The sequence below is a fragment of the Acomys russatus genome, chromosome 20 (genome assembly GCF_903995435.1).
Source record: "Acomys russatus chromosome 20, mAcoRus1.1, whole genome shotgun sequence".
NCBI lineage: Eukaryota > Metazoa > Chordata > Mammalia > Rodentia > Muridae > Acomys > Acomys russatus.
The window spans coordinates 59,675,119-59,688,206 of record NC_067156.1 but is presented as its reverse complement, the minus strand read 5'-3'; positions in this window follow the sequence as shown (position 1 = coordinate 59,688,206).

The following is a 13,088-nucleotide window of genomic DNA, read 5'->3' as shown; positions in this document are numbered from 1 at the left end:
CTTTCTTGAGAACTCTGTAACAAAGTATGTTTTTGATTAAAAGAGAAAGCCAACAAAATCATTATGTGCTCATTCTTTTTCTTTAGCTCATGGATGTCTTGGATCTGAAAAGAATTCCTGATTGCTTAAAGAATTTCCACACTTGAAATCAAATCTTTTCTTTGTGACGTTTGAGATGAGAAATAATGACATTCCAAAGAGGACCCTGGAGTAGCAGCCCCGAGTCCTCACCCTGGAGTAGCAGCCCCGAGTCCTCACCCTGGAGTAGCAGCCCCGAGTGCTCACCCTGGAGTAGCAGCCCCGAGTGCTCACCCTGGAGTAGCAGCCCCGAGTGCTCACCCTGGAGTAGCAGCCCCGAGTCCTCACCCTGGAGTAGCAGCCCCGAGTCCTCACCCTGGAGTAGCAGCCCCGAGTGCTCACCCTGGAGTAGCAGCCCCGAGTGCTCACCCTGGAGTAGCAGCCCCGAGTGCTCACCCTGGAGTAGCAGCCCCGAGTCCTCACCCTGGAGTAGCAGCCCCAAGTGCTCACCCTGGAGTAGCAGCCCCGAGCCCTCACCCTGGAGAAGGGCCAGGAATAGGGACTGCAGAACAGTGGGTTCTGGGACTGTGGGCCCTGGGGTCCTGAAAAGAGAGGCCTGGCATGGAGACAGGGCCGAGAAAAGCTCTGACCCTCTCAGTTTCCAGTTCTAGGAAAGGAGCATGCTGTTATCAGGTAAGTGTTTCTACAGCAATAGCTTGTATGACCACGTCTGCTTTTTCGTCTTGATGTGAGTTTTAGAGATGCTCATTAGGCCCAGAGACTTGTTGTTTCTTGTTTGCTAACCTGAAGTTTTGTAGTATTTGAGGGAAGTAGATTGACAGTCTGAGAAAAAAAAGTTCCTGTGTGGAACACATTTCTGGAGAAAGGCAAGTTGTGCATTTTTCTCTTCTTGCCCTTTGCCACCCTCTCCCTTTTGAGACGGGGTCTCACTGCATAGTTTTGGTTGGCTTTTGAACTCACCATCCTCCTGTGTCGGCTTCTTTTATGCGAGAATTACAGGCACATGCAGAGTCTTACAGGAGTTGGAGGCAGTCCACTAAGGAGACAAGAATCCTAGACATGAGGTGCCGAACAAGTGACCTGCAAAATAGTTAAGCATAAGGTGCTGAGAGACTTCAGCAACCCTTTAAATGAAAAACCCCAGGGAACTTAGCACTACCTTCAGCTGACAAGGTGTAATTGACACTTGGAGGATAAGTCACCCATGTCTTAGCATTCTGCTGCGTTGACAAAGACCATGACCAAACTTGAAGAGAAAGAGCTTATTTCACTTTATAGTTTCCAGTCCTTCATGAAGGGAAGTCAGGGCAAGAACCCTGAGGCAGGAACGCAAACAGAAGCCATGAAGGAACACTCTTACTGCCTTGTTCCTTATGGCTTTGACTATGCTAGCTTGCTTATACAACTCAGGAGTGCCTGCCCGGGGACGGCATCATCCCCAGTGTGATGGGCCCTGCCACATCAGTCGTTAAGCAAATGCTGTATAGATGTGCCTACAGACCAGTCTAATGAGGCCAATTTCCCAACTACAGTTCCCTCTTCTCAGCCGACTCTAGCTTTGTGTCATGTCAACAAAACAAAAACAATGTATCTTTTTCTGGGAGTAGAGAAAGCTTAAGTCACAATGTAGTTGGGTAAAGAGGCTAACTTCTAGTAATCTGGTAGAACAACTGAAAAAAAGTTGACTATTTAACCATAACTACTAGGAACTTTAATGTTCATAGCAGAAGCAAAAGTTAAAATCTGCAGTGATGGTGTTGCCAGTGACCCTGTCTGGTCATTGTATACTGTACGCACAACTGGCAAGTCACACTGTACCCCCTTTGCTTGTACAGTTATTGTATTAAGTGTTTTGTTTTGCTTTTCTGGTTTTGAGAAAGAAGTTTCGCTATGTGGCCCTAACTGTCCTATGTCCCACATATAGACCAGGCTAACCTTGAACTTGGAAGTCCTCTTACATCTGTCTTTTAAGTGCCAGGATTACAGAGGTGTGCCACCATGCTCGGCTTAAGGAAAACACATTTTAAAATTCTTAAGACTAGCATCAGTTTGATACCAAAACAAGGTAAGGATAACAAAAGAGAGTGATAGATTGGTTTTTTATGATGAACATTGATGCAAGAATTCTCAAAAACATAGTTTGAATTCAGTAGCACACTAAGGGCTAGGGGGATAGTTCTATCTTAAGTATCCTAAGTAAAGTGCTTGCTGTGCATTTGTGAAGACCTGAGTTCAGTTTCCAGAATCCACTTGAAAAAGTTTAGCATGGTGGTACATGGTTATACTCACAGGCCTGGGGAGTAGATCCCTGGGGCTGTCTGACCAGCCAGCAGTCTACCTGCTAGGCAGGCTCCAGCCTGGTATGAAACCCTGTCTCAAATAATAAGCTGTATGGCACCAAAGGAACACCTGAGGTAGACCTTGGTCCTTACCCCGCATGTGCATTCCCATAGGCATGTGTGCACACATGTGGGGAGGGGCATTGAGATTTACCAAAATCCCAAAAGGATGCCTGATGGAGACATGGCTGAGCAGTTAAGATCACTTGCTGGTTTTGTAGAGAACATAGGTTCAGTTTCTAGCACCAAATGGCGGTTCATAGTCATCCCTAACTCCAGTTCTAGAGGATTTGGTGCTCTCTTCTGAGCTTCACAGATACCAGGCATGTACACAGTACACATACATGCAAGCAATAATACACAGAGTTTAGAAAGTCTTGAAGAAACAGCTCAGCATAGCAAATGCTGTATATATGACAGTGCTGTAGCCAACCTTACACCAAGTAGGAAACGTTTCCCTAAAATCCAGATTGGTTCATTGGTTCTTTGGATGGTTCATTGCTTCATTGATTGATCTGAGACATGGTCTTTCTACATAGCCCTGCCCGTCCTGGAATTCACTAGCCCAGGTTGGCCTCAAATGCATAGAGATCTGCCTGCTGTGTCTTCTGACTGCTGGAATTAAAGGCATGTGCCACCATGCCCATCAAGATATTCTCATAGAACATAGTGCTTAGGGGTTTTAGAACATTAAAATGTGAAAGAAAGAGGACAAACGGGGAAGTGAAAAATAAAATTATACCTACTTGAAGATTACGACCTTTACATAAAGAGAGGCAGACCTCATAAGCATCTGCAAAGTTGTAGGTTCCAAAATCAAGAGGAACAAAACAGTAGCTTTTCTACACACTGGTAGTGAATTCACTGAAAGAATCTTTGGGTAGGAGATGGGGGGTATTCACAATAGCTTTTAAAAAAAAAATGTAAATAACTGAGGAATGGACCTAACCAGGAAGGTGAAAGATCCTTACAACAAAAACTTCATGACACTGAGGGAAAAATGGAAGACACTAAAAAGGTAGAAGCTCTCCTATGCTGTGGCTGGAAGGAATGAGTGTGGATAATGGCGAGTTCTGCCCCAGGTGCAGCAGTGTCACTTACAGTTTGGCAATAACCAACAGCTGTGGACCTAAGGCCTCCTCAACAAGAAGGAAATCAGGCCAGGTACAATGACCCCAGCCAGCTAGCTGTGGCTGCCGAGGTCATGAGTCATAGAGAACCTATCACTACCACTTTCCGATTCCATAATCCCTAAATGTATCCTGAAGAGTTACATCCACAGTTAAGTGTGGCTCTCACCCTGTATCAAAGAAGCTTTCGCTTCAGACCATTACAGAAAGCCTCAACTGGTCAGAATTCAGCGAGCAACTGAGTAGGCTTTGCAACCCCAACTGATACATCCCTACACCTCAGACTCAGGGAGGGAAGCAGATTGTATGGGACCAGGATGTCTGCTGCAACCATTGTTTTCTAGGTATGACAGGGAAGCCCCACCCATGAGATCTCAACAATATGGTTGCAAGACGTGAGCAATGACAACACTAGTCAATTCAAAGGGGGCCAATCTCGGGGGCCCTACCTGTAGATGAAGAGCTACAGGCAGTTAACTGCTGAGCAAGGGAGAATTAGTCTTCCCCACCCAAGATGGAAGTCCCCTAAGTGGTCAGCCTTGAGAACATGCAAGTAATACTAAACAGACTGAGTTTAAGGGAGCAGAGGGCTTGGGAGAGGCTGGAGGGAGGAGAAGTGAAGAGATAACTATATTTTAATTAAAAATGAGACAAAGTGACTGCATTACCCAAAGCAATCTACAGGTTCATTTCAGTCCCACTAAAAATTCTACTTATATGCTTCACAGAGTTACAAGAAACAATCCTAAAATTTGTACAGAAGCACAAAAAGGCCTGAAATTGTGAAAGCAATCCTTAGCAGAAAGACCAGAGCTATCATAATATCCTATCTCAAATTATATTACATGACTATAGTGACAAAATAGCACATACTAGCATAAAAAATGTAGACCAGAAACACAGCTACATAGTTTTGGCCACAGTTTTTTGGTAGAAGCTGTCAAAAACACATGTTGTTGAAGAACAGCCTTTTAAACAAATTGTGCTAAGAAAATTGCATTTCCATATTTAGGAGGATGGAACTAGATCTGCATCTCTCACCGTGAGAATGACTTAAAAATGGATCATAGACCTTAATATAAGATTTTAAACTTTAAAACAGCTAAAGGAAGTTCTATAAAACCCTTCAAGAGGAAGGAATAGCATGGATTTTCTGATCAGGACTGAGGAAACACAGATCAGTACTAAGAATTGACAAATGGGATGCATGAAACTTAAGTTTTCGTGTAACAAAACAATCACCAGGATGAACAGAGAGCCTACAGACTGAGAAAAAGAAAATATTTGCCAACTATACATTAGGCAGAACTGATAGCCAAATATATAAAGAACTGCAAAAATTAAACATCAAATATCCCAAATTATTGGGTCATTAAATTAGTGCAAAAAATCTAGGCAGACCAAATCAGCACAAATTGGTTTGCAACCCGGTTTTGTTACCTGAGTTAACAGCCAGTGGGTCTTAATCCAGTGATACTAAAATGAGAATTTAAACCATGTACTGCCAAGTAAAACCTTCCTCCCCTTCTTCAACTTACCTAATAAAAACAGATGAATATAAATGACAAGATGGATGGATATCAAAAAGAAAGAAAGAAGTACAAATGGCTTACAGTTACTCTGGAAGGTGTTTAACATCCTTGGCCACCAAGGAAAACTAAAGATTGTTCTCAGTTTCCAGAGTGGGTATTTTTTTTTTTAAGATTTGTTTATTTATTATATATAGGGTGTTCTGCCTGCATGCCCACCTGCAGGCCAGAAGACACCAGATCTCATTCTAGATAATTGTGAACCACCATGTGGTTGCTGGGAATTGAACTCAGGACCTGTGGAAAAGCAGCCAGTGCTCTTAACCTCTGAGCCATCTCTCCAGCCCCAGAGTGAGTACAAAAACAAAAAACAAAAACAAACAAACAAACAAAAACCCAAAACTGGTAAGGTTGTGGGGAATTAGAAGAACCCTGCTTCTACTTCACTGCTGGTGGGAGAATAAACTTGTGTAGCTTCTGTGGGAAATAGCTCCCCAACACTGAACCTAGAACCACCGTGTCACTAGTCACAGTACTGGGGCATATACCTGTAGGACTGTAATCCAGCATTCCTGAAACAGTTGCACATCATGCTTGTGATGTTCACAATAGCCAGGAAATGACGCCGGTGCGGGTGGGCATAAACAGATGAAGGGGTAAAGAAAATGTGTCCCGTGTACACAATGGAATTCTGTGCAGCCATAAAGAAAAATTAAATCATGAATTTTTGCAAGCAGATGGGTACCACTGGAAATTAGAATGTTATGTGACATAGACCAAAAAAAAAAAACCAAAACAAAACAAAAAAAACTATATTTTCTTTTATACAGAAACTACATCTAAAGTTCTATGTGGACATTTGCAGGTCATCAAACTACGAAGGGACTGGGGAGGAAAAGATATTAAGGGAGTGAGAAATAGGGTAATGACAGGCATGCAGTAGGAGAACAGAGGGCGGGATTAGCTGAGGGAAAGGGGTGCTGGGAGGGCAGAGGGCGAGGGAGGGAGCGAGGACGAAGAATAAGGACATGCATGAAGGTGCCGCGCTGGAGTCATTGCTTGGTGTGCTAAGCTAAAAATGCCAATCAACAGTTGGGCACAGCGATGGAGTCCCATCGTATAGGTAACTGAGACTGAGGGATCAGGAGTTTGAAGCTAGGCTGTGCTACATAGCTTGATCCTGTTTCACAATTTTTAAAATGATTTTTATTTTTAGGAACAAATGTATCAGTATCCCAGGTTGTACACATGTTTGATTACTTCTGCTTTTAAAAATCTATGCTCAATTCAAAAGACTTCTAAAATATTCTCAAACTGCTTTAAAAAAAATTCATTTTAAGACGCATATGCTTTCCCGGTGGTAACACAGCATGTATGGTGATAGATTATATAGGCTATAAAATACATACATTTTAAAGATTTGAGACCATTAGTTGTTCCCTGAACACTGTAACTAAAGTAGAAGTAACAGATACAGGAAATTGTTCAGACACTTGGAGCAACGAGTCTCTGGATAGTTAAAGAAGAAAACCTGAGTTAAATCAGAATAGAAATGAAAACACACTAGTGATGGTGGCCTTTGACTACCCAGTTGCTTTATTTAAGATTTCTATCGCTATGGTGAACCGCCATGACCAAAAAGCAAGTTGGGAAGGAGAGCAAGCATTTCTTTGGCTTAGACTTCCACGTCACTGTTCATCATCAAAGGAAGTCCAGACAGGAACTCTAACAGGGCAGGAACCTGGAGGCCGGAGCTGATTGCAGAGGCCATGGAGAGGTGCCTGCCGCTTAGCGGCTTGCTCAGCCTGCTTTCTTGTAGAACCCAGGACCACCAGCCCAGGATTGGCACCACCTACCATGGGCTAGGCCCTCTCCATCAGTTTCTAACTCAGAAAACACTCTAAGGGTGGCCCGCTGCCAGATCTTAGGGAGGCATTCTCTCAACTGAGGCCCCCTCAAACGAAGAGTACAGCCCTGACTTGTATCTATTGACATGAGTCTAGCTAGCACAGCAATGTTGCATTGGCTTTCTCAACCAGATGACAAAAATCCCTGACTGAAGGAGAAAAGACTTCCGACTCCTGGTTTGGTAGCTTATTCGTGGTTAGCTGGCTCCACCTTTCCAAGACTGTTGTGAGGCAGAAAATCACAGCAGCAAAGGTTTGACAGGGTCAGGGACTGTAGACTTCAGGGACCTGTCTGTCTTCGGTGACCAATTGCCACTAGCTAGGTCCCACCTCCTGAAGTTCTCACAACTTCCCAAAACAGAGCCACAGATGGAGACCAAAGTTCAATATGAGTTCCTGGGGCGTGTTTCTTATTCTAACCATTCAGGTGCTGAAAGGGAAATCATAGTACTAAGTTAAAACTGGAAGTTTCAAGCCAACACAGTATGATCCCACTCCAGCACTTAGAATGACGAGTTAAACCAAAAACCACCAGAAAGAAGTAAATAAACATGGGCACTCAGGCACTAGTAAAACTGAAATGAAAGCAAACAAAGCAACAATGAGATGATTCTTAGCAGACCATGATCTAGTATCCAACAAGATGGATAGTGGGGAAAATATAATAATTACTAATCTGGGGAATGAAATGAAATGTTGTACAGACTGCAGACACCACAGAGATGATAGGGCTACTTTACAAACGTCCACGCATGCTTGAGAACTGAAGGAAAACGGACTGATTTCTTGTGAGTGGGAGAAGCACTACAGTTCATCCAATATGAAAGAAATGTAAACAGACACAAAGCTATTAAAAGCAGGCACACACCTTTAATCCCAGCACTTGGGAGGCAGATGCAGGTGGATCCCTGTGAGTTTGAGGCCAGCCTGGTCTATAATGCGAGTCCAGGACAGCCAAGGCTACACAGAGAGACCCTGTTTCAAAAACAAAGACAAACAAAACTAAAAAAACCAAACCAAAACAAATAAAATCAGGCTTAGCTGGGCAGTGGTGGTGGCACATGCCTTTAATCCCAGCACTTGGAAGGCAGAGGCAGGCGGATCTCTGTGAGTTCGAGGCCAGCCTGTGCCACTTGGTGTCCACTTCTACCCCTCAGGATAGCCAGCCCCTTGTGCCCTGGACTGGGCTGGAGGGAGGGAAGTTTAGCGGGAGTATGGGGTGGGGGGATGTGGGTGTGATGCAGGGCCTTGGTTGGTAGTGAGTCCACGCATGAACATCTTCGGGAACTGGTCCAGTTTATTATGGGGAAGGGGTACCTTTATGCCCCTGGGGAGGTTGGCAAGGTCTCTGGAGCAAGATTTGTGTGGCATGTACAATTGGCCAGAACAGGGGTGTTGAAGGGTAATTCATCTGCATGATGAAGTATCCTTCTCAGGGGCTAGGGGGTTCGAGGGGAAAAACTTAGAAGGTCAAATAAGGAGTGTAGCCTAGTACCTGTCAAGTTAACAAGGTTTTACCAGGGTTGATGGGGGGGGGGGGGTGGCCAACATTCTGGGTGCCAGGTTGGGAGAAGGGAGGAAGCCAACACCTGCTGCCCTCATTTGAGGTAGCCAGGGTTGAAACTCTCCTCGACCCTTCCCCATTAATCCTAGGCCGTTATGGTCCCACAAACGTGGTCAACAGATGGAATTCTAGGGCTACACAGAGGTGGTGGAGCTGGGGTGGAGGAGTCGGGGGGCTGGGAGGGGCTGCAGTTTTTTCTTTCTTTCTTCTTCTTCTTCTTCTTCTTCTTCTTCTTCTTCTTCTTCTTCTTCTTCTTCTTCTTCTTCTTCTTCTTCTTCTTCTTCTTCTTCTTCTTCTTCTTCTTCTTCTTCTTCTTCTCCTTCTTCTTCCTCTTCTTCGTTGTTTGTTTTTGAGACAGGGATTCTCTGTATAGCCTTAGCTGTCCTAGACTCAATTTGTAGACCAGGCTGCCTCGAACTCACAGAGCCTGTGCTGGGATTACAGGTGTGCCCTGCAAGGGTTGCAGTTCTTAAAACTTCCCCTAAATCCACATACTGGGTGGTTTTGCTGGAGAACCCCCCCCCCACACACACACCTTTCTCTCTCTCTCTCTCTTTCTTTCTTTCTTTCACAGCCTGATCCCAGCCCCCTCCCTACTTTCCTTCTGGTCCCACCCTTATGCCCCCTTCCCCCCTCTCCTTCTTCTCAAAGAAGGGGAGGCCCCCCAGGGGTACCAACCCACACTAGGATCTCAAGTCACTGTAGGACTAAGTACATCCTCTCCCACCTGGGGAGTGACAAGGCAGCCCAGCTAGGGAAAAGTGATAGGTAGCAGAGTCAGACAGCCCCTACTCCCATTGTTAGAGGACCCACATGTTGACCAAGCTGCACATCTGCTACATATGTAGGTGGTCTAGGTCCAGCCTTTGGTTGGTGGTTCAGTCTCTGTGAGCCCCCATGTGGCCAGGTTAGTTGACTCTGTAGGTCTTCTTGTGGTGTCCTTGACCACCCAGGTTCCCTCTATTCTTCCTCCCACTCTTCCCAAATTTCACCTATTGTCTTGCTGTGGGTCTCTGCATCAGTTTCCATCAGCTGCTGGATGAAGCCTCTCAGAAGTCAGTTATGCTAGGCTTCTGTCTGCAAGCAATACAGAGTGTCATTAATAGTGACGGGTTGGCTCTCTCCCATGGGGTGGGTCTCAAGTGGGCTGGCCTTTGGTTTTCCATCCCTTCAATTTCTGCTGGAAAATTCTTTTTTTTTTTTTTTTTTTACCTTTTAATTAATTTATTCATATTACATCTCAATTGTTATCCCATCCTTTGTTTCCTGTGGTTCCTCCCTCCCTCCCACTTTCACCCTATTCCCCTCCCCTATGTCTGTGACTGAGGGGACCTCCTCCCCCTCTATATGATCATAGGGTATCAAGTTTCTTGTTGATAGCCTGCTATCCTTCCTCTGAGTGCCACCAGCCCTCCCCATCAAGGGGACTTGGTTGAATATGGGGCACCAGAGTTCATGTGAAAGTCAGTCCCCGCTCTCCACTCAACTGTGGAGAATGTCTTGCCCATTGGCTAGATCTGGGTAGGGGTTCGATGTTTACTGCAGGTATTGTCCTTGGCTGGTGCCATAGTCTGAGCAGAATCTGCTGGAGAATTCTTTAAAGATTATTTTAACTGTGTGTGTGTGTGTGTGTGTGTGTGTGTGTGTGTGTGTGTGTGATTTAAAGATGCCACAGCACATATGTGCAAATTGGGACAACTTTCAAACATCTGTTCTGTCCTACAGTGTAGGTCCTTGGAATCAAACTGAGGTCATCAGACTTGTCAGCAAGCACCTTTACCCGCTGAGCCACTTCACGGGTCTAAGGGATGTGTCTTCTAAAGCTCCTAGAATGAACGAGTCTAGGAAAAAAAATCACTACATACAAACTGTCTACTAAAATTGTTTTGTTATTGACAATGAACAAATGGGCATGAACTCAAAATATAGTATCACTTATAAACCCTTCAGATGCCTGGGTATCCAAGCAACAAGACTTGCATGCTGAGAGCTACACAGTGCTAAGAAACTGAAGAGCTCACAGACAAACCCCATGGTCAGTATTGGAGCACTAGTAGTAAAGATGTCACCTCTAAGATTTGTCACAGGCTACCAACTTAAGGCAATTTCTACAAAATTTTCAACAATTTTGAATATGTATATAAGATCATACTAAGATGTATTTGTGGGGGGCTGAAGAGATGGCTCAGTGGTTAAGAGCACCATCTGCTCTTTCAGAGGTCCTGAGTTCAATTCCCAGCAACCACATGGTGGTTCATAGCCATGTATAATGAGATCTGGTGCCCTCTTCTGGTGTGCAGGTGTACATGCAGATAGAATACTGTATATGTAATAAATAAGTCTTTTTTTAAAAAAGATATATTTGTAAAGACAAACTAGAGGAGTTGATGCAAGTTCAGAAAAGGAATCAAGTGACGGAAGATCAGTCTCCGTTGGCAGGTGCTATGCTGGAGGCGCTTTAGTGGGCAATTCTGGAGCTTCCTGGGGTGGCCCACCATTTTGTACCTTGGAGAGGCACAGCCCCAGGAGCTTTGCCTATGGGTTGCTTCTTGCTGCTGTCCCTCCCCGTGTTTGCCACTGCTATAGTCTCCGTATATCTGGCATGGTGTGGTTGGGAATGGGGGACTCTCACTGCCCCTAGTATGGTGTAATCGCTTCCTGGGTGACAGCCCACTCATGTGAGCAATTTTCCTGCAGATCAATAGGAAGATGAACTTTCATAACATGATAATGTTTAGATGAATTAATAATTTTTACAGAATTCCTGATTTGATTTAAACAGTTTTAGAAAGTTTGGTTAAGATGTGACTGATGTAGAAAATCTAGAGAAACAATTTGAAGTTCAGAAAAGTACACTCTTAATAGTTGAGCTAGGGACTTTTTTTTTTTTTAGTTTTTCAAGACAGGGGTTCTCTGTGTAGCCTTGGCTGTCCTGGACTCCCTTTGTAGAGCAGGCTGGCTTCGAACTCACAGCCCAGCTGAGCTGGGGACTTTTCGGGGTTAGAGAGCAAGAACAACACCCCAGTTAGCACTGCCTGATGTGACTCCCTGAAGCTGGGCTGGTGATGATGATTAATTTCTTGTACCCATTATGCCCTCAGCTTCCTGGTATGATTTAATAAAAATTGTTAATGAGCTGATGTGTGTAGGCATAAGGTTATTGTGTAGTTTAAATTCTGGTTTTCTGCCTAAATATTGTATAACCTCTGTTCCCCAAGTGTTTCTCTGTTATGTCAATAAAGCAGCCAACAGCCAATCAATGAGCTGGGGCAACAATAGGGCTGGACTTCCTGCCAGCCAGGGGAGGAATTAGAGAAGGAGCCGTGGGAGACACAGAGAAGGAAGCTGAAGAGGAAGGAGCTGGAGCTGAGGAAAGCTACAAAAGTGCAAGTACCGCTGGGATGTTTGCTGGGAGTAACCAGGATAGCAGAAAGGGTTAAGAACAGACTCAAACTGCTCAGAGTGAAGCCTTGTATTATAAAAGAGTCTCGATTACTTGTGTGATAGCCGGGTTAAGAAATAAGCTAAGAAACAAACACAGTTGCATAAAATAAATTCAACAGACGTGCACCTTGAGGATTTAAAGTAGAAATGGCTGATTTAAAATATATATAAGTTTAGATTTGTGATTCTTTTAAGATTTATATAGGTTTGCCTTTTAAGATAATTGATTCTTTCTTTGTAACCCCAAGTTGCAGCCTGCCAGTAAAGAGAAACGGCTGGGAAAATTACCTTGATTGCTCACACTTTGTTAATCTTAACAAGTTGCTTAGTCACAAATGTAGTGGGTTCATGGGGATAATTTGTTTTTTGTGTTTGTTTCTCACCATAATAAGTAAACCATTTGATAATGTGAGGATATTGGGGACCATTTTTTAAAATGTATACTTATTGTAATTTTTCACTTAAAGATAATCTTGAGCTACTCCTGAAAACCATGTATGTGTCTTAGTTAGGGTTTCTATAGCTGCAACAAAACATGACCAAAAAGCAAGTTGGGAGGAAAGAGTTTGTTGGGATAATCTTTCTGTGCACAGTAAAAAAATTGTCTTTGTATTATAAAAAACGTTGATTTCTGTACCAGCAGAGAGCTGAGTGCTGTCCTGGGGTTTGGTATTGTTATTTTTATGAAGCATCACCTGTCTCAGCATTTTGTAAACACAATTCACTCACCTTCTGATTGGTTTAATAAAAAGCTGACTGCCTATAGCTAGGCAGGAGAGGAAAGGCGGGACTTCCGGGCAAAGATAGGAACTGTGGGAAGAATTGAGAGTTGATGATTTGCTAGACAGACTTGGAGGAAGTACTGCGACTGAGGAAAGGTAGTGGGCCCCGTGGTAAACATGCTAGAATAATGGGTTAATTAAATTATACGCGGTAGTTGGGAGGTAGCAAGCTAAGGCCTGACCTGTAATAAGTAATAAGTCTCTGTGACATTATTGGGAGTGGTTGAGACAGTCTGACGTTAAGAGTTTATTCAGCTTACACTTCTACACCACTTTTCATCACCAGAGGAAGTCAGGACAGGAACTCAAGCAGGGCAGAAACCTGGAGGCAGGAGCTGATGCAGCGGCCATGGA